Here is an 18,937-nt window from a genome sequence, read left to right on the forward strand (position 1 = left end):
GCCGACATGGATCTCGGGGTTCCTCTGGGGTTTCCACAGGGGAGTCAGGCCTCATCTCGTGTGGACACTTGCACGTCTGCTCTCCTCTCAAGCTGCAAAAGCAATGTCAGGCTTCCTGTCGGGTTGACATAGGGATCGGTGGCTTTCTCTCGAGGTGCCACAGTGCTGTCTCACCCGCCATCGTGTTTTGAGTCAGTCCTTGGGGTGACCATCGAGTCAGTTACAGAGGAGTCAGGTGTATCTGGAGTGCATTGGGACATCGGGGTCTTTTGAAATGGTGGTACAAACCCTGGAGTTCCTCTCGAATGTCAAGTTGAGACTGCCTCCTCTTGAGGTGGGACGGGAACGACGGGATTCCTTCCCTGACAAAGCAGGGAAATGGACCCTCCTCTCAACAGGAGGAGGTGAAACCGTGGCTCTTATTTTGTTGTGGTGAGCCCATCGGTGTTCCTCTCGATTTGAGAAGGGTATGTCGGGGAACTTCTTGAGTTGTCTCAAGGGTGTCAAGGACACTTTCGAGGCACAGGAGGAAAGACGGGATTACTCTCACGACACAGCAGCAGAAAAGGGTCTCACTTCGCGTTGAGGGGAGAATCGCCTGGTTTTTCTCGAGTTGTGGCAGCAAACTTGGGGTCCTTCTCCTGTTACAGCGGGAACCTCAGGGACCCGCTCGTGGGGGACTCAGAAAAGTCCAGTCTCCATGAGAGGTGTGAGGGGCCTTTCAGGTTTCCTCTGCAGTCGCTGCCGGGGCCAAGGTCCTCATCTGGAGTTGAGGCCGGAATCTCCGGTTTCCTCTCCAATGCCGACATGGATATCAGAGTTCCTCTGGAGTTTCCCCATAGGAGTCAGGCCTTGTCTCGTGTGGAGACATGCAAATCCACTCTCCTCTCGAGCTGGAAAAGCAGTGTCAGGTTTCCTGTCAGGTTAAAATTTGATCAGTGGCTTTCTCTCGAGGTGCCACAGGGCGGTCACTCCTGCCATCGTGTTTTGAGTAGATCCTTGTGGTAACCGTTGAGTCAGTGCAAGGCAGTCAGGTTTATCTGGAGTGAACTGGGACATTGGGGTCTTTTGGAATGGTGGCATGACCTCTGGAGTTCCTCTGGAGTGTCGAGTTGAGACTACCTCCTCTTGAGGTGCGAAGGGAACGCCAAGATTCCTTTCCCGATGAAGCAGAGAAATGGACCCTCATCTTGAGATGAGGAGGGAAAACCGGGGCTCTTCTTGAGTTGTCGCAGGATCCTCGGAGCTCCTCTCGAGTGGAGCTGGGTGTGTCGGGGAACTTCTTGAGGTGCCTCAAGAATCTCCTGGTTTTTCTTGAGTTGTGGCAGCAAACTTGGGGTCCTCTCAAGTTTCGACGGGGTACACAGGGACCCGGTCGTGTAGCCTCAGGAAAGTCCCATCTACTTGCGAGTTGCGAGGGGCCTCTCAAGATTCCTCTCCAGTCCCTTCCAGGGCTGAGGTCCTCATCTGGAGTTGAGGCTGGAACCTCTGGTTTCCTCTCCAGTGCTGACATGGATCTCGGGGCTCCTCTGGAACTTCCACAAGAGTTAGGCCTCATCTCGTGTGGAGACATGCAATTCCGTGCCGGGGTCCAGCCCCAGTGGATCCAGGGTAATTTGAAGCAGAGACAGTGTGGCGAGGAAAAACTTATTTATATAGAGATATAAAATTAGATTAGGAAGAAATAGTATAGTAGGAAAATTTAGTGGAGAAAAGAGGCTGAATAACTTGGTTTGTGTGGAAAGCCAATAAAGTTCCAGACAAGGAACTTGCACCATCTATGTTAGGCCACCGGCGTCCTCTTGAATAGCACGGGGTGCCCCACCTTGGGCTCCCTCTCACGTGGATCTTAGAAGCCAGGGAAAGTAAGTAGACATGGCAAGCCTCCACGCCCCAGATGGGAATTCAGCCAGAAAAGCATAGAAGGGGAATAGACCACAAGAGGGAAACCATTCCAGTGACTAGCCCATCCTCTATTGTTGTAAAGGCCTTTTATACCTTTTTTTTTGTACATAGAGATTAATGGATACTATAAAATTATGTAGTGTCAACAGCCCTGACTCTTTTCCAGACCAGGCTTTTTCTCTGCATACTTAGTTGCTTACACAAGTCTTAGGTGATTTACACCATCTTCTGGCCAGAAGGTCAATTAACATTTTACTGCCCTTTTCTGATGAGGGTCTGTCAACGAGAAGACTAATTTGTGTTGTTTTTCCCAAAGTCTGGTGACACTCTCAGAAAGCACTAAATAAAGTTACATTCTTACATAGCAAAGATACAATAATTTATAACAATGAAAAGGAGTGTAGTGATTTATAAAGAGAAAAGTAATTAACTCAAAAGTCAAGTGTTGCTACCATCAAAACTACTATATGCATATTTCTGCATCCCGATTACATTGACTGATACCCTCCCAGGTGCCTAAAAGGTAAAGAATATGGAGGCCTGGCAGCAGTCATTGAATCAACAGTGAAAACCCATCACCAATATGATTTTTAGCTCTTTAGAAAAGGCTCTGTACCTTTAAGATGCTTTAAGCTTTGTGCCTCTGGTGGCTGGGGGGCTGTAAACTATTCACAAGTGGTAAAAAGTCCATGGGAACCTGTTAGGCTAGATAGAGAGCTATCAGAAGGGTTTGAGCTGAAACATTCCTTTCAAATGCAGAAGACTGAAGCCCTAAGTTAACTTTTTCTAGAGAGTGCCAGAAGATTTGAAAAGCACAGTACAATAAGGCAGGCAGACTCTGGTTTTTTGTGGGTAGACGTTCAGGAAAATCCAGGGGGAACCCCTGAGGCCTGACTCGTCTTGCCCATCAGGCCACTTCTCATTACCTTGTCGTGGGTGGGATCTCCTGTGTGGGCTCCCAGTAAGTTCACTTTCCTTTGAAATGGAAAAGCAATGTCATGCATCCTGTCGAGTAAACATAGGGATAAGTGGCTTTCTGTCGAGGTGCCACAGGGCTGTCATAACTGCCTTCATGTTTCGAGTCAATCCCTAGAGTGACTGTCGAGTCAGTGCAGGGGAGTTAGGTGTATCTGGAGTGGATTGGGACATCGGGGTCTTTTGGAATGTGGCACGACCACTGGAGTTCCTCTTGAGTGTCAGGTTGAGATCGCCTCCTCTTGAGGTGTGACAGGAATGCCGTAATTCATTTTCCGACAAAGCAGAAAAATGGACCCTCATCTCGAAATGAGGAGGGAAAACCGGGGCTCTTCTTGAGTTGTGGCGGGACCCTCAGTGTTCCTCTCGAGTGGAGATGGGTATGTCGGGGAACTTCTTGAGTTGCCTCAAGAGTGCCAAGGACCCTTTTGAGGCTCAGGAGGGAAGGAGGGATTTCTCTCATAATGCTGCAATGGAAAAGGGCCTCACCTACCATTGAGGGGAGAATCTCCTGGTTTTCTCTAGTTGCAGTAGAAAACTTGGGGTTCCTCTCAGGTTATGACAGGAACGTCAGGGACCCGCTTGTGTGGCCTCAGGAAAGTCCAGCCTTTATGCGAATTGCGAGGAGCTCTTGGGATTCCTCTCCAGTCGCTGCCGGGGCCGAGGTCCTCATCTGGATTTGAGGCTGGAAACTCAGGGTTCATCTCCAGTGCCCACATGGATCTCGGGGTTCCTCTGGAGTTTCCACAGGGAAGTCAGACCTCGTCTTGTGTGGAGACATGCAAGTCTGCTCTCCTTTCGAGCTGGAAAAGCAGTGTCAGGCTTCCTGTCGAGTTGACATAGGGGTCGGTGGCTTTCCTCGAGGTGCCACAGGGCTGTCACACCTGCCATCGTGTTTTGACTCGATCCTCAGGGTGACCGTCGAGTCATTGTAGGGGAGTCAGCTGTATCTGGAGTGGATTGGGACATCGGGGTCTTTTGGAATGGTTGCATGACCCCTGGAGTTCTTCTCGAGTGTCAAGTTGAGACCACCCCCCCTTGAGGTGCGACTGGAATGCCGTGATTTCTTTCCCAATGAAAAAGGGAAATGGACCCTCATCTCGAGATGAGGAGGGAAAACCGGGGCCCTTCTTGAGTGGAGACGGGACCCTTGGTGTTCCTCTCAAGTGAAGATGGCTATGTCGGGGAACTTCTTGAGTTGCCTCAAGGGGGTGAATGACCCTTTCTAGGCTCAAGAGGGAAGGAGGGATTTCTTTCAAGACATTGCAGAGGAAAAGGGCCTCATTTCACATTGAGGGGAGAATCTCCTGGTTTTTCTCGAGTTGCGGCAGGAAACTTGGGGTTCCTCTCGAGTTAGAATGGGGACCTCATGGATGCACTCATGTTGCCTCAGGAATGCTCAACCTCTATGCGAGTTCCGAGGGGCAGCTCAGGATTCCTCTGCAGTCAGTGCTGGGTCCTACGTCCTCATGTGTAGCTGAAGCCGGATCCTCAGGTTTCCTCTCCAGTGCTGACATGGATCTCGAGGTTCCTATGGAGTTTCAAGAGGGGAGTCAGTTCTCGTCCACTTTCATCTCGAGCTGTAATAGTAATGACAGGCTTCCTGTCGAGTTGACCTAGGTATCTCTGTCTTTCTCTCTAGGTGCTACAGGGCTGTCACAAGTGTCATCGTGTTGTGAGTCGATCCTCCGTGTGACAGTAGAGTTAGTGCAGAGGAATCAGGTATATCTGGAGTGGATTAACACATAGGGGTCTTTTGGAATGGTGGCAAGAACCCTGGAGCTCCTCTCGAGTTTCAAGTAGAGACTGGCTCCTCTTGAGGTGCGACAGGAACACCCGGGTTCCTTTCCAGACAAATCAGAGAAATGGATGCTCATCTCGAGATAAGGAAGGAAAAACGGGGCTCTTCTCGAGTTGTGGTGGTATTCTCGGTGTTCCTCTCTAGTGGAGACAGGTATGTTGTGGAACTTCTTGAGTTGCATCCAGGGTGTAAAGGACCCTTTCAACACTCAAGAGGGAAGGTGGGATTTCTCTCGAGATGCCGCAGGGGAAAAGGGCCTCATATCGCGTTGAATGGATAATTTCCTGGGTTTTCTTGACTGGCGGCAGGAAACTTGGTTTTCCTCTCCACTTACCACGGGGACCTGAGGGACCAGCTCGTGTTGCCTCAGGAAAGTCCAGTCTCCAAGCTAGTTGTAAGGGACCTCTCGGGATTCCTCTCCAGTCGGTGCCGGGTCCCAGGTCTTCATCTGGAGCTGAGGCCGGAACCTCAGTGTTCCTCTCCAGTGCTGACATGGATCTTAAGGTTCCTATGTAAGTTCAACTGGGGAGTCAGGCCTCCTCTCATGTGGAGGCATGCAAGCCCTATTTCGTCTCGAGCTGTAACAGTAGTGTCAGGATTCCTGTCGAGTTGACCTAGGAATCTGTGGCTTTTTCCTGAGGAGCCACAGGGCTGTCATACGTGACATCATGTTGTGAGTTGATCCTCGGGGTGACAGTCGAGTCAGTGCAGGGAAATCAGCTGTATCTGGAGTGGATTTGAACATCAGGGTCTTCTAGAATTTTGGCATGATCCCTGGAGTTCCTCTCTACTTAAAAGTGGTAACCACCTCCTCTTGAGATGTGACAGGAACTCCAGGATCCCTTTCCTGACGAAGCAGGGGAAAGGATCATCTTGAGATAAGGAGGGAAAAACGGGGCTCATCTCTAGTTATGGCAGGACCCTCGGTGTTCCTCTCGATTGGAGACGGTTATGTCGGGGGAGTTCTTGAGTTGCCTCAAGGGTGTCAAAGACGCTTTTTAGGCTCAATATAGAAGGTGGGATTTCTCTGGAGGCACCGCAGAGGAAAAGGGCCTCATCTCGCAATGAGGGGAGAATATCCTGGTTTTTCTCGAGTTGCTTCAGGAAACTTGGGGTTCCTCTCGAGTTTTGACGGGGACCTCAGGGACCCACTTGGGTGCCCTCAGGAAAGTTCAGTCTCCATGCGAGTGGCGAAGGGTCTCTTGGGATTCTTCTCCAGTCACTGCTGGGGACGAGGTTCTCATCTGGAGTTGAGGCCAGAACCTCAGGTTCCTCTCCAGTGCCAACATGGATCTCGGGGTTCCTCTGGAGTTTCCACAGGGGAGTCAGGCCTCATCTTGTGTAGAGACATGCAAGTCCATTCTCCTCTCAAGCTGGAAAAGCAGCGTCATGCTTCCTGTTGAGTTGCCATAGGGATTGGTGGCTTTCTCTGGAGGTGCCACAGGGCTGTCACACCTGTGATGGTATTTTGATTTGATCCTCGGCATGACCGTTGAGTCAGTGAAGGGGAGTCAGGTGTATCTGGAATGGATTGAGACATCGGGGTCTTTTGGAATGGTTACATGATCGCTGGAGTTCCTCTCGAGTGTCAAGGTGAGACCGCCTCCTCTTGAGCTGTGACGGGAATGCTGGAATTCCTTCCCAACAAAGCAGGGAAATGGACCCTCATCACTAGATGATGAGGGAAAACAGGGGCTCTTCTTGAGTTGTGGTGGGGCCCTTGGTGTTCCTCTTGAGTGGAGAATGGTATGTTGGGGTACTTCAAGAGGGAAGTTGGGATTTCTCTCAAGACACCACAGTGGAAAAGGACCTCATCTCGCATTGAGGGGAGAATCTCCTTGTTTTTCTCAAGTTGCGGCAGCAAACGTGGGATTCCTCTCGACTTAAGACGGGGACCTCAGGGACTGGCTTCTTTTGCCTCAGCAAAGTTGATTCTCCATGCGATTTGCGAGGAACCTCTCAGGATTTCTCTTCAGTCGTTGCTGTGTCTTAGGTCCTCATCTGGAGCTGAGGCCGGACCTCAGGGTTACTCTCCAGTACTGACATGTATCTCGGGGTAACTATGGAGTTTCAACACGGGAGTCAGGGCCCATCTCATGTGGAGACATGCAAGTCCACTTTCCTCTCAAGCTGTAACAGCAGTTTCAGGCTTCCTGTCTAATTGACCAAGGGATCTTTGGCTTTCTCTCTTGGTGCCACAGGGTTGTCACACGTGCCATCGTGTTTTGAATCAATACTCGGTAACAGTCGAATCAGTGCATGGGAAACAGATGTAACTGGAGTGGATTGGAACATTAGGTGCCTGGGTCCGACCTCGGTGGATCCAGGGAATTCAAAGGGACGTCTTTGAAAAAGTTATTTATTTAGAAATATAAAGATTAGGATAAAATCGTATAGTAGGAAAATTAGTGAAGAAAAAAGGGTGAATAACTTGGGTTACGTGGAGAGCTAATAAAACCCTGAGACAAGAGGTTTGCACCATCTATGTAGGCCAACAGCACCTGCCTGAATAGCGGAGGGTGTCCCGCCTTGGGCTCCCTCTCACGTCGGTCTTAGAAGCCAGGGCAAGTAAGTAGACATGGTGAGCCTCCACGCCCCAGATGGAAATTCAGCCTGAAAAGGAGAGGCAGGGTGAGGGAGAAAGAGAGAGAGAGAGTCAACAAGGGGGAAACCAGTCTTTCCAGTGACTGGCCCAACTTTTATTGTCCAGAAAGGCTCTTTATACTTTTGGTTGTACAAAGAGATCAATGGATAATACAAAATCATGCAGTGTCAGCAGCCCTGACTCTTATTGAGACCAGGCTTTCTCTCTGCATACCCAGCTGTATACACAAGTCTTAGGTGATTTACATTGTCTTCTGGCCAGAAGGCCAATTAACATTTTATGGCCCTTTTCTGATAAGGGTCTGTCAGCCAGAAAACTTATTTGCTTTAATAGTGTTGTTCTTCCCGAAGTCTGGTGCCACTCACAGAAAGCACTAAATAAAGTTACATTCTTACATAGCAAGGGCACAACAATTTATAGCAAGGAAAGAGGAGTACAGTGATTTATAACAAAGAGCAAATTCATTAACTCAAAAGTCCAGTGTTGCTAACATTAAAACAACTGTATTCCTTTTTCTATATCCTAATTACATTTATTAATATCCTTCATATGCCTAAAAGATAAAGAATATGGAGGCCTGGCCACAGTCATTGACTCAACATTGAAACCCATCACCAATATAATTTCTAGCTTTTTAGTAAAGACTCTATATCTTTAAGATGCTTTAAGCTGCATAGCTCTCATGGTTGGGGGGCTGTAAACAATTCTAAAGTTGGAAACGTCCAGGGACATCTGTCAGGCAAGGTAGAGGGCCATTAGAGGGATTTGAGCTGAGACACTCCTTTCATATGCAGGAGACCAGTGCAGTTCTACCTTAACTTTTTCCAGAGAAAGGTGGTTGGGGATAACCCCCTGTAATGTCAGAAGAATATAGTATAGTGGACAGTAAACAGACAGATTTTGGTTTTGGGGTAGATGCTCAGGCAGAGGACCCCTTGAGACCTAACTCAACAAGACCCGTCAGGTCTCTCTGCATGACCTTGTCATGGGTGGGATCTCCCGTGCTGGCTCCAGGCATCCCCCACCCCTTTTTTATTTTTTAAGACAGCCAGATGAAGTTCAGATTTGAGCTTCTGAATGTTCTGTTGAAGAATCCTCACAATACTACGAAAAATGATTATAAGAAGCAAAAGGAGAGCACCCACAGTGGCATAGCCAAAAATAGTAGACAGAATGTTCTTCACCGAAATAAAGTTAGAGAAGGTGTGGGAAAAGTCAGTAGCTGCTCCTGCAGCAGTGAAATCCAATCGGGAGTGTTCCATGGTCTGTATCTGATTATGAAGTTTCTCTAAATCTAAACCAATATCTGAGCTGTTCCAAACACCTAAAATATTTTTCAACATATTGGGCAGTATGCGTTTGTTGAGTCAATGATATTGCTGCCAAAGTAGCAGTAAAAGTAATAGTAACAGTGACAGTAACAGTATCAGTAACAGTAGTAATTGTTTTTATTAAAGCTGAATTCCCTAAGATTAGTAAGCCCACAAATCATCCTGATCGCATTAAATCTTGTAGTTGGTTTAACACAGCAAGACCATAATTATCATACCAATAAGTAGTTACAGTTACAGGCACCATAAGATAGGGTGAACATTTTAACACCACAAAAGAACAAACATTATATTGAGGAGTTAAGCAATATGAAAGCATACATTGTTCACAAGAGACTACATTAGGTCCATTTGTATATTAAGTTTTCTGGAATCATTGGTGAAAAGAAAAACATAAGGAGAGGGTAGACAAGCCAAAACAGAATAAGTAGAATTATTTTCTATTCGGAGTTCACACTACAGCAGCTCTGTCAGTCCCGCTGGGATCTCGATGTTTATCTTGCCTCTCTTGCCAGTGGGCGCAGCGCACTGGGTCCCATCAGTGAGGCTGGCCCCGCCTGTGGCCCCCGGTGCATGGCTGTTTCGTATGGCATGGTGGCAGAGGAGTTCCCTTTTTGTTTTTTGTGGTTGTGGCAGTGGAGGAACCAGGTGCCTGGGGGACTGTGACATGATGAATCAGCCTGTTCGGGATCCAAATTGGCAAATCTGCATTCTGTGGAAAAAAATACAAGCACATTCTCGATTGCCAGTTAATAATGGGTCGGGACCTTTCCATTGTCCAGAGAGGAGGTCCTTCCACTTTACCAATGGCTTTGCATTTTGTTGTTCCAGACAAATCAGCATTTAAATTATCTATCACAAAGAGAGCATGTTGTAAAATCTGATGGGGGAAAATATATGTATTTATATATGGCAATAAGTATAAACATGAGAAATATCAATATATATAATATTAATATATAAAATCAATATATTGAATTAATCTTTATAATAAACATATTAATTAATATATATTGCAGCAATACAACATGCACACAACTAATACCAACCAACACAAACCAATGCACTGTAATAATATATGTCACACACACACAATATAATTATACAGTATATATAATATATGTTATCACAGCACACCAATCTATACCAATCAATATCAGCCACATACATATTATATAATATAATTATACAGTATATATTTAATATATATAGTATACATATTAATTTATATACAAAATAATTGAGTATAAATTTATAAATAGAATTAGGTATATCTTTATTATGTTTTATTTATACCCATACCTAATTAGGCAAATATACTTATATTATGTATTTATAACAATATATAAAGTGTTGTTAACTGTACCGCCTATTGATAACTAAGAAATTGAGAAATCCCTTTTCTGTGCAACTCCTATTTGAGACAGCCCGTCCCTGCCCCAAAGGGTAAAGGCGAGTGAAGGATCTACATAGAGGTAGGAAAGTTTCACAGTTATCCTCAAACTGCCAATTTAATATTTTTGTGCTTTTAATTACTGTGGGGGCTTGAGGGAAAATGAAACAAAATTTCACCCCTGAAGTCTATCAGGGCAACTTGCCAATCATCACTATTTTCTAAAAGACTTGCTGTTGATCCTCATTGAATGGAATTAATATATTTGTTACTTCTTTTCTAAAACATTCCACACTTCGTTTTCTTCCTTTTAACATTAATTGTGCCTCCAAGCTGGGATAAGATGAAACTATTTTTCTTGTGGTCACTGGTAGATGGAACCAATTGGCCTTCTTGTCATAAGCACCCTGTAGATATATGTTTTGTGGCAAGAATAATTTAATCTCATTTTTTGGTAATATTAATCCTAATTAACTGATCATTTTAAGCCTCATCCACTTTAACAAGAGCCAACTCTGTCTCATTAGTCAACTTTCTCTTAGAATTGGGATTAGGATTGTGTTTTAAGCAATCAAACAAAAGGCTTTAAATCTGGAGTAGTCAGTTTTAAATGTGAGCATATCCAATTAATATCCCCTAATAATTTTTGGAAATCATTTAAAGTTAGTAAACAATCTCTCTGCAGCTTCAAAGGGACATTATCAGTTTTCAAAAAGAGAGTTCCAGAAAAGCATCTATTTCTGCTTTATTGACTATGCCAAAGCCTTTGGCTGTGTGGATCACAATAAACTGTGGAAAATCCTGAAAGAGATGGGAATACCAGACCATCTGACCTGCCTCTTGAGAAATCTGTATGCAGGCCTGGAAGCAACAGTTAGAACTGGACATGGAACAACAGACCGGTTCCAATTAGGAAAAGGAGTATGTCAAGGCTGTATATTGTCACCCTGCTTATTTAACTTCTATGCAGAGTACATCATGAGAAATGCTGGACTGGAAGAAGCACAAACTGGAATCAAGATTGCTGGGAGAAATATCAAGAACCTCAGATATGCAGATGACACCACCCTTATGGCAGAAAGTGAAGAGGAGCCAAAAAGCCTCTTGATGAAAGTGAAAGAGGAGAGCGAAAACGTTGACTTAAAGCTCAACATTCAGAAAACGAAGATCATGGTATCTGGTCCCATCACTTCATGGGAAATAGACGGGGAAACAGTGGAAACAGTGTCAAACTTTATTTTTGGGGGCTCCAAAATCACTGCAGATGGTGACTGCAGCCATGAAATTAAAAGATGCTTACTCCTTGAAAGAAAAGTTATGACCAACCTAGATAGTATATTCAAAAGTAGAGACATTACTTTGCTGACTAAGGTCCGTCTAATCAAGGCTATGGTTTTTCCTTGTGGTCATGTATGGATGTGAGAGTTGGACTGGTGAAGAAGGCTGAGCGCCGAATAATTGATGCTTTTGAACTGTGGTGTTGGAGAAGACTCTTGAGAGTCGCTTGGACTGCAAGGAGATCCAACCAGTCCATTCTGAAGGAGATCAGCCCTGGGATTTCTTTGGAAGGAATGATGCTAAAGCTGAAGCTCCAGTACTTTGGACACCTCATGAGAAGAGTTGACTCACTGGAAAAGACTCTGATGCTGGGAGGGATTGGGGGCAGGAGGAGAAGGGGACAACCAAGGATGAGATGGCTGGATGGCATCACAGACTCGATGGACGTGAGTCTGAGTGAACTCCAGGAGATGGTGATGGACAGGGAGGCCTGGCGTGCTGTGATTAATGGGGTCACAAAGAGTCGGACACGACTGAGCAACTGAAGTGAACTGAAATATGAGAAGCAAATAAAGAGGTGCTGCACAATATCTTCATAAGCTTCCCCAGTTATCCTTCCATAACCCAAATCTGATCTATAGCTTTTTAGATGACAAGCAACCATCTAATATTTGCTTGAATACCTCCAGCAAGAGGGAACTCACTACTCGCCCAGGTTTTAAACTCTCCCTTAACTTTTCCTCTGCAGCATTCCCAACCCACATATCACTTTCTCTAATCCCACCGACTCATTTTCAGTAGTATGTGTTGGCCAGGAGCTGGGCCAGTCTTTCCCAGCAATGCAAAAAACGTCTGTTCTAGTGACTAACAGCCGTGACATTTTATATCCTTGAATTAAAAGATATTTTAAAGGCCTAGAAGCTGTAATTCCCTGTACCCAAAAAGCTAGATCACTAGATCCAAATCTTCTGGGGTCCCTAGCTTGAAAAATCAAGGTTTTTCTTGCCTAATAAGGTAACAGCAAAAGCTGTGTTATTCTTTAATCTTTATTAATTTGCACAGTTTTAGTAGGTGGTGAGACCAAAACTTTAATTTTTTTCAGTATAATCAGAATCTACTATACCAGACACCACTGAAATTTCTTGAAAAGAAAGCAAGCTATGCCCTAGCACAAGTCCTACAATGCCCTCAGGCAGGGGGTCAGCCACTCCCATTGGAATCGAAGTAACTGGCACATCTTGGGTTAATATTGTTGCGGTGGTGGAGCTGAGGTCCAGTCCTAAGCTACCTGGGGTTGATTGGCATGGCTTGTTGTCTCTGTTTAGCAGGACATTGCCAGCAAAAAATGTTCTATTTGGCCATAAGAGAAACATTTTTCATTTGTAGAATCCTTTTTATTATGATTATTTTTCTTTTTTTTTTCTTTTTTTCTTTCTCTCTCTCTCTCTTTTTTTTTTTTTTTTTTTCTGCTTGGGTGAGACACCCTTGAGGGGGTTTTATGCAAGGAGCAGTCTCTGTTTTAAAAGCTCCTTTGTTTAAAAATATCTCCCTATCTTTTTCAACCTTAAGCAATGTTCTGGGAGGCTTTAGATGAAAGTGGGGAGTTCTTAAGCCCTGGGGAGGTGCAAGCAGATGTGGGGTGGTCACCTTAAATCTGAAAGTGTTGGATAAATTTTTTAAGGTTTTCGTAGAGGGGGAGGGGGCTCGCCAGGGTGCCTGGCCACAGTGTCCTGTAAAACCTCTCCTTCCTCAGGAGGTAGAGCAGAGTATCCCTCCTTTTATTCATCAATTGCAGAAAATATGATCTGCTGAGAAGGTGGAGACCCGCTACCATCCACTGCTATTGCCTCTCCCATAGGCTATCTAACAGCCTCATGATGGGGGTCCAGAACATTTCTAATCATATTCCACAGAGCAAAAGCTTTGACAAGCCCATGCAAAGTATAATAAGTTTTTAGCTGTTTTGCTAGCTTCAACCAAGTGTCTAAATTAACAGTGCCCTTTTCTGGAAAGCAAGGACATTGATCTTATACAAATGTAAAAAAAAGAATTGAACACTAGCCTTTTTAACTTTGATTTCTCTTTTGTTTAACAGTTACAAAATTAGTTCTACAAAGAGTCTTCGGTCTTTTAACTCATTGTTACCCATGTCAGAAAATTAAGATTTATAGAAATGTCTGCCTTGTCAAGGGTTTTACCTTAGACAAGGGAGTTTTCTTTTCAACCCGTAAAAGACTGCCTTGTCAGGTTTCTATCCTTGCCAAAGGGGGGTACTTTCAACCCATAGAAAATCTGCCTTGTCAAGGTTTCTACCCTTGCAAAGAGGGGTTTCTTTCAACCCATCTTCCCTTCACTAAGGGGGAGTTTCTTTCAACCCATCGGTTTCTTTCAACCCTTAAACACTTCCCACTCCTTCTAAACATTCCTATCTTATGCAGAGGGGTCCCAGGAACCCGAGTGGCATCCTATCCATCCCGAATTACTGAGCACATCTGAGACCTACCTTTGAATAGCCTGTTCCAAGTGCCACTTACCGGAGTCCAGCCATGGTGAATCCAGAGAATTTGAAGGGGAGATGGAGTTGGTGTCTTAGAAAACATTATTTAATTAGAAATATGAAGATTAGGATAGAATAGTACAGTAGGAAAATAAGTGGAGAAAAGAGGCAGAATAACTTGGGTTATGTGGAGAGCTAATAAAACCCTGAGACAAGAGGTTTGCACCATCTACGTAGGACACCGGCGCCCACTTGAATAGCAGAGGATGCCCCGCCTTGGGCTCCCTCTCACGTCGGTCTTAGAAGCCAGGGCAAGTAAGTAGACATGGTGAGCCTCCACGCCCCAGATGGAAATTCAGCCTGAAAAGGAGAGGCAGGGTGAGGGAGAAAGAGAGAGAGAGAGTCAACAAGGGGGAAACCAGTCTTTCCAGTGACTGGCCCAACTTTTATTGTCCAGAAAGGCTCTTTATACTTTTGGTTGTACATAGAGATCAATGGATAATACAAAATCATGCAGTGTCAGCAGCCCTGACTCTTATCAAGACCAGGCTTTATCTCTGCATACCCAGCTGTATACACAAGTCTTAGGTGATTTACATCATCTTCTGGCCAGAAGGCCAATTAACATTTTATGGCCCTTTTCTGATAAGGGTCTGTCAACCAGAAAACTTATTTGCTTTAATAGTGTTGTTCTTCCCAAAGTCTGGTGCCACTCACAGAAAGCACTAAATAAAGTTACATTCTTACATAGCAAGGGCACAACAATTTATAACAAGGAAAGAGGAGTACAGTGATTTATTACAAAGAGCAAATTCATTAACTCAAAAGTCCAGTGTTGCTAACATTAAAACTACTCTATTCCTTTTCTATATCCCAATTACATTGATTAATATCCTTCAGGTGCCTAAAAGATAAAGAATATGGGAGCCTGGCGACAGTCATTGACTCACCATTGAAACCCATCACCAATATACTTTCTAGCTTTTTAGAAAAAGCTCTATATCTTTATTTTTTTAATATTTTATTTTTTTAATTTTTATTTTTACTTTATTTTACTTTACAATACTGTATTGACTTTGCCATACATTGACATAAATCCACCATGGGAGAAAAAGCTCTATATCTTTAAGATGCTTTAAGCTCCATGCCTCTCACAGTTGAGGGGCTGTAAACAATTCACAAGTTGGAAAAGTCTGGGGGAACCTGTTAGGCAAGTTAGAGAGCCATCAGAGGGATTTGAGCTGAGACACTCCTTTCATATGCAGGAGACCAGCTGCAGCTCTAAGTTAACATTTTTCAGAGAAAGGTGGTTGGGGATAACCCCTGTAATGTCAGAAGAATATAGTATAGCAAACAGTAAACAGACAGATTTTGGTTTCGGGGTAGACGCTCAGGCAGAGGACCCCTTGAGACCTGACCCAACAAGCCTCATCAGGTATCTCCGCAAGAACTTGACATGGGTGGTATCTCCCATGCTGGCTCCCGGCAATTAGGGTCTTTTGGAATTGTGGCAAGATCCCTGGCGTTCCCCTCGACTTTCAGGTTGAAACCGCCCCCTCTTGAGGTGCTACTGGAAAGCCAGGATTACTTTTCCAAATAAGCAGGGAAATTGACCCTGATCTTGAAATGAGGAGGGAAAAATGCGACTCTTCTCAAGTTGTGGCAGGACCCTCAGGGTTCCTCTCGAGTGGAAACGGGTATGTCAGGGAACTCCTTCAGTTGCATCAAGGGAGTCAAGGACCTTTCGAGGCTCAAGAGGGAAGGTAGGATTTCTCTCAAGACGCCACAGTGGAAAAGGGCCTCATCTCACTTTGAGGGGAGAATCTCCTTGTTTTTATAGAGTTGCTGCAGGGATCTTAGGGTTCATTTTGACTTAGGATGGGGACATCAGGGACCCGCTAGTGTGGCCTCAGGAAAGTCCAGTCTCAATGTGAGTTGAGAGGGGACTCTCAGGATTCATCTCCAGTCATTGCCGGGTCCTAGGTCCTCATCTGGAGTTGAGGCCGGAACTTCAGTGTTCCACTCCAGTGCTGTCATGGATCTCGAGATTCCTATGGAGTTTCAAGAGGGCAGTCAGGTTTCATCTTGTGTGCAGACATGCAAGTCCGCTTTCCTCTCAAGCTGTAACAGTAGTGTCAGGCTTCCTGTCGAGTTGACATAGGGATCTGTGGCTTTCTCTCAAGGTGCCTCAGGGCTGTCACACCTGCCATTGTGTTTTGACTCGATACGCGTGGTGACAGTCTAGTCAGTGCAGGGGAATCAGGTGTATCTTGAGTGGATTGGGACATCAGGATCTTTTGGAATGGTGGCACGACCCCTGGCTTTCCTCTAGACTTTCAAGTGGAGACCGCCTCTTCTTGAGGTGTGATGGGAACGCCAGGATTCCTTTCCCGACGAATCAGGGAAATGGACCCTCATCCTGAGATGAGGAGGGAAAAAATGGGGTCTTCTCGTGTTGTAGTTGTACCCTTGGTGTTCCTTTAAAGTGGAGACGGGTATGTCGGGGAACTTCTTGAGTTGCATCAAGAGCAGCAAGACCCTTTCGAGGCTCAAGAGGGAATGTGGGATTTCTCTCGAGACGCCGCAGGGGAAAGGGTCCTCATCTCGCGTGGAGGGGAGAATCTGCTGGTTTTTCTCAAGTTGTGTCAGGAAACATGGAGTTCCTCTCAACTTACAACGGGGACCTGAGGGACCAGCTCGTGTTGCCTCAGGAAAGCCCAGTCGGCTTGCGAGGTGTGAGGGTCCTCTCGGGATTCCTCTCCAGTAGATTCTGGGTCCTATGCCCTGATCTGGAGCTGAGGTCATAACTTCAGGTTTCCTCTCCAGTGCCCACATGGATCTCAGGGTTCCCATGGAGTTTCAAAAGGGGAGTCAGGCCTCGTCTCATGTGGAAACATGCAAGTCCACGTTTCTCTCTAGCTGTAACTGTACTGTCAGGCTTCCTGGCGAGTTTACATAGGGATTTGTGGTTCTCTCGAGTTGCCACAGGGCTTTCACACGTGCCATCGTGTTTTGAGGCGATCCTCGTGGTGACCGTCAAGTCAGTGCAGGGGAGGCAGTTGTATCTGGAGTGGATTGGTACACTGGGGTCTTTTGGAATTGTGTCCGAACCCCTGGAGTTCCTCTCGAGTGTCCAGTTGAAACCGCCTCCTCTTGAGATGTGACGAGAACGCTGGGATTCCTTTCCCAATAAAGCAGGGAAATAGACCCTCATCTTGAGATGAGGAGGGAAAACCGGGGCTCCTTTTGAGTTGTGGCTGGACCGTCGGTATTCTTCTCGAGTGGAGACAGGTATGTTGGGGAACTTCTTGAGTTGCCTCAAGGGTGTCAAGGACCCTTTTGAGGGTCTAGAGGGAAGGTGGGATTTCTCTCGAGACACCACAGTGGAAAAGGGCCTCATCTCGCATTGAAGGGAGAATCTCCTGGTTTTTCTGGAGTTGTGGCAGGAAACTTGGGGTTCTTCTCAATGTAGGACAGATACCTCAGGGATGCACTCGTGTTGCCTGAGGAAAGTTCAGTCTCCATGCAAGTTGTGAGGGGCTCTCGGGATTCCTCTCCAGTTGGTGCCGGGTCCTAGCTCCTCATCTGAAATGGAGGCCGGAACCTCAGTGTTCCTATTCAGTGCTGACATGGATCTCGATGCTCCTCTGGAGTTTCTACAGGGGAGTCAGACCTCGTCTTGTGTGGATACATGGATGTTCGCTTTCCTCTCGAGTTGTAACAGTAGTGTCAGGCTTTCTGTCGAGTTGGCATAGGGATCAGTGGCTTTCCCTCGAGGTGCCACAGGGCTGTCACACATGCCATCGTGTTTTGACTTGATACACGGGGTGACAGTCTACTCAGTGCAGGAGAATCAGGTGTATCTTGAGTGGACTGGGACATCGGGATATTTTCGAATGTTGGCACGACCCCTGGCTTTACTCTCAACTTTCCAGTGGAGACTGCCTCTTCTTCAGGTGAGATGGGAACGCCAGGATTCCTTTCCTGAAGAATTAGGGAAATGGACCCTCATACCGAGATGAGGAGGAAAAACCTGGGGTCTTCTCAAGTTGTGGCGTGATTCTTGGTGTTCCACTTGAGTGGAGACGGGGATGGTGGGGAACCTCTAGAGTTGCATCGAGGGTGTCAAGGACCCTCTAGAAGCTCAAGAGGGGAGGTGGGATTTTTCTTGAGTCCCTGCATGGGAAAATGGCCTCATCTTGTGCTGAGGGGAGAATCATTGGTTTTTCTCGAGTTGCAGCAAGAAACATGGGGTTCTTCTCGATTTACCACGGGGACCTCAGGGACCCGCTCGTGTTGCCTCAGGAAAGTCCAGTCTCCATGCCAGTTGCGAGGGGCCACTCGGTATTCCTCTCCAGTCAGTGTGGGGTCCAAGGCCCTCATCTGGAGCTAAGGCCAGAGCCTCAGGTTTCCTCGCCAGTGCTGACATGGATCTCATGGTTCCTATGGAGATTCAAAAGGGGAGTCAGGCCTCATCTCATGTGGAGATATGCAAGTCTGCTTTCCTCTCGAGCGGTAACAGCAGTATCAGTCTTCCAGTCATGTTGACATAGGGATCGGTGGCTTTCTCTCAAGGTGCCACAGGGCTGTCACAGGTGCCTTTGTGTTTTGAGTAGATACTCGCTGTGACAGTTGAGTCAGTGCAGGGGAATCAGGTGTATCTGAAGTGGATTTGGCCATGGTGGTCTTTTGGATAAAGAGTGTCAAGGATTCTTTTGGGTGGGGTTTCTCTCGAAACTCTGAAGCGGAAAAGGGCCTCAACTCACGTTGAGGGGAGAATCTCCTGGCTTTTCTTAATTTGCAGCAGGAAACATGAGGTTACTCTCCAGTTACGATGGGTACCTCAGGGACCCACTTGTGTGGCCTCAGGAAAGTTCAGTCTCCATGCGAATTGCAAAGGTCCTTATGGGATTCCTCTCCAGTCCATGCCAGATCCTAGTTCATTATCTGGAGCAGAGGCCAGAACCTCAGGGTTCCTCTCCAGTGCTGACATGGATCTCAGGGTTCCTATGGAGTTTCAACAAGGGAGCCAGGCCTCGTCTCATGTGGAGACATGCAAGTGTGCTTTCCTCTCGAACTGTAGCAATAGTTTCAGGCTTCCTGTCGAGTTGACCTACGTATCTGTGGCTTTCTCTCCAGGTGCCACAGGCCT

Source organism: Ovis canadensis, chromosome 6, assembly GCF_042477335.2.
Source record: "Ovis canadensis isolate MfBH-ARS-UI-01 breed Bighorn chromosome 6, ARS-UI_OviCan_v2, whole genome shotgun sequence".
Lineage (NCBI taxonomy): Eukaryota > Metazoa > Chordata > Mammalia > Artiodactyla > Bovidae > Ovis > Ovis canadensis.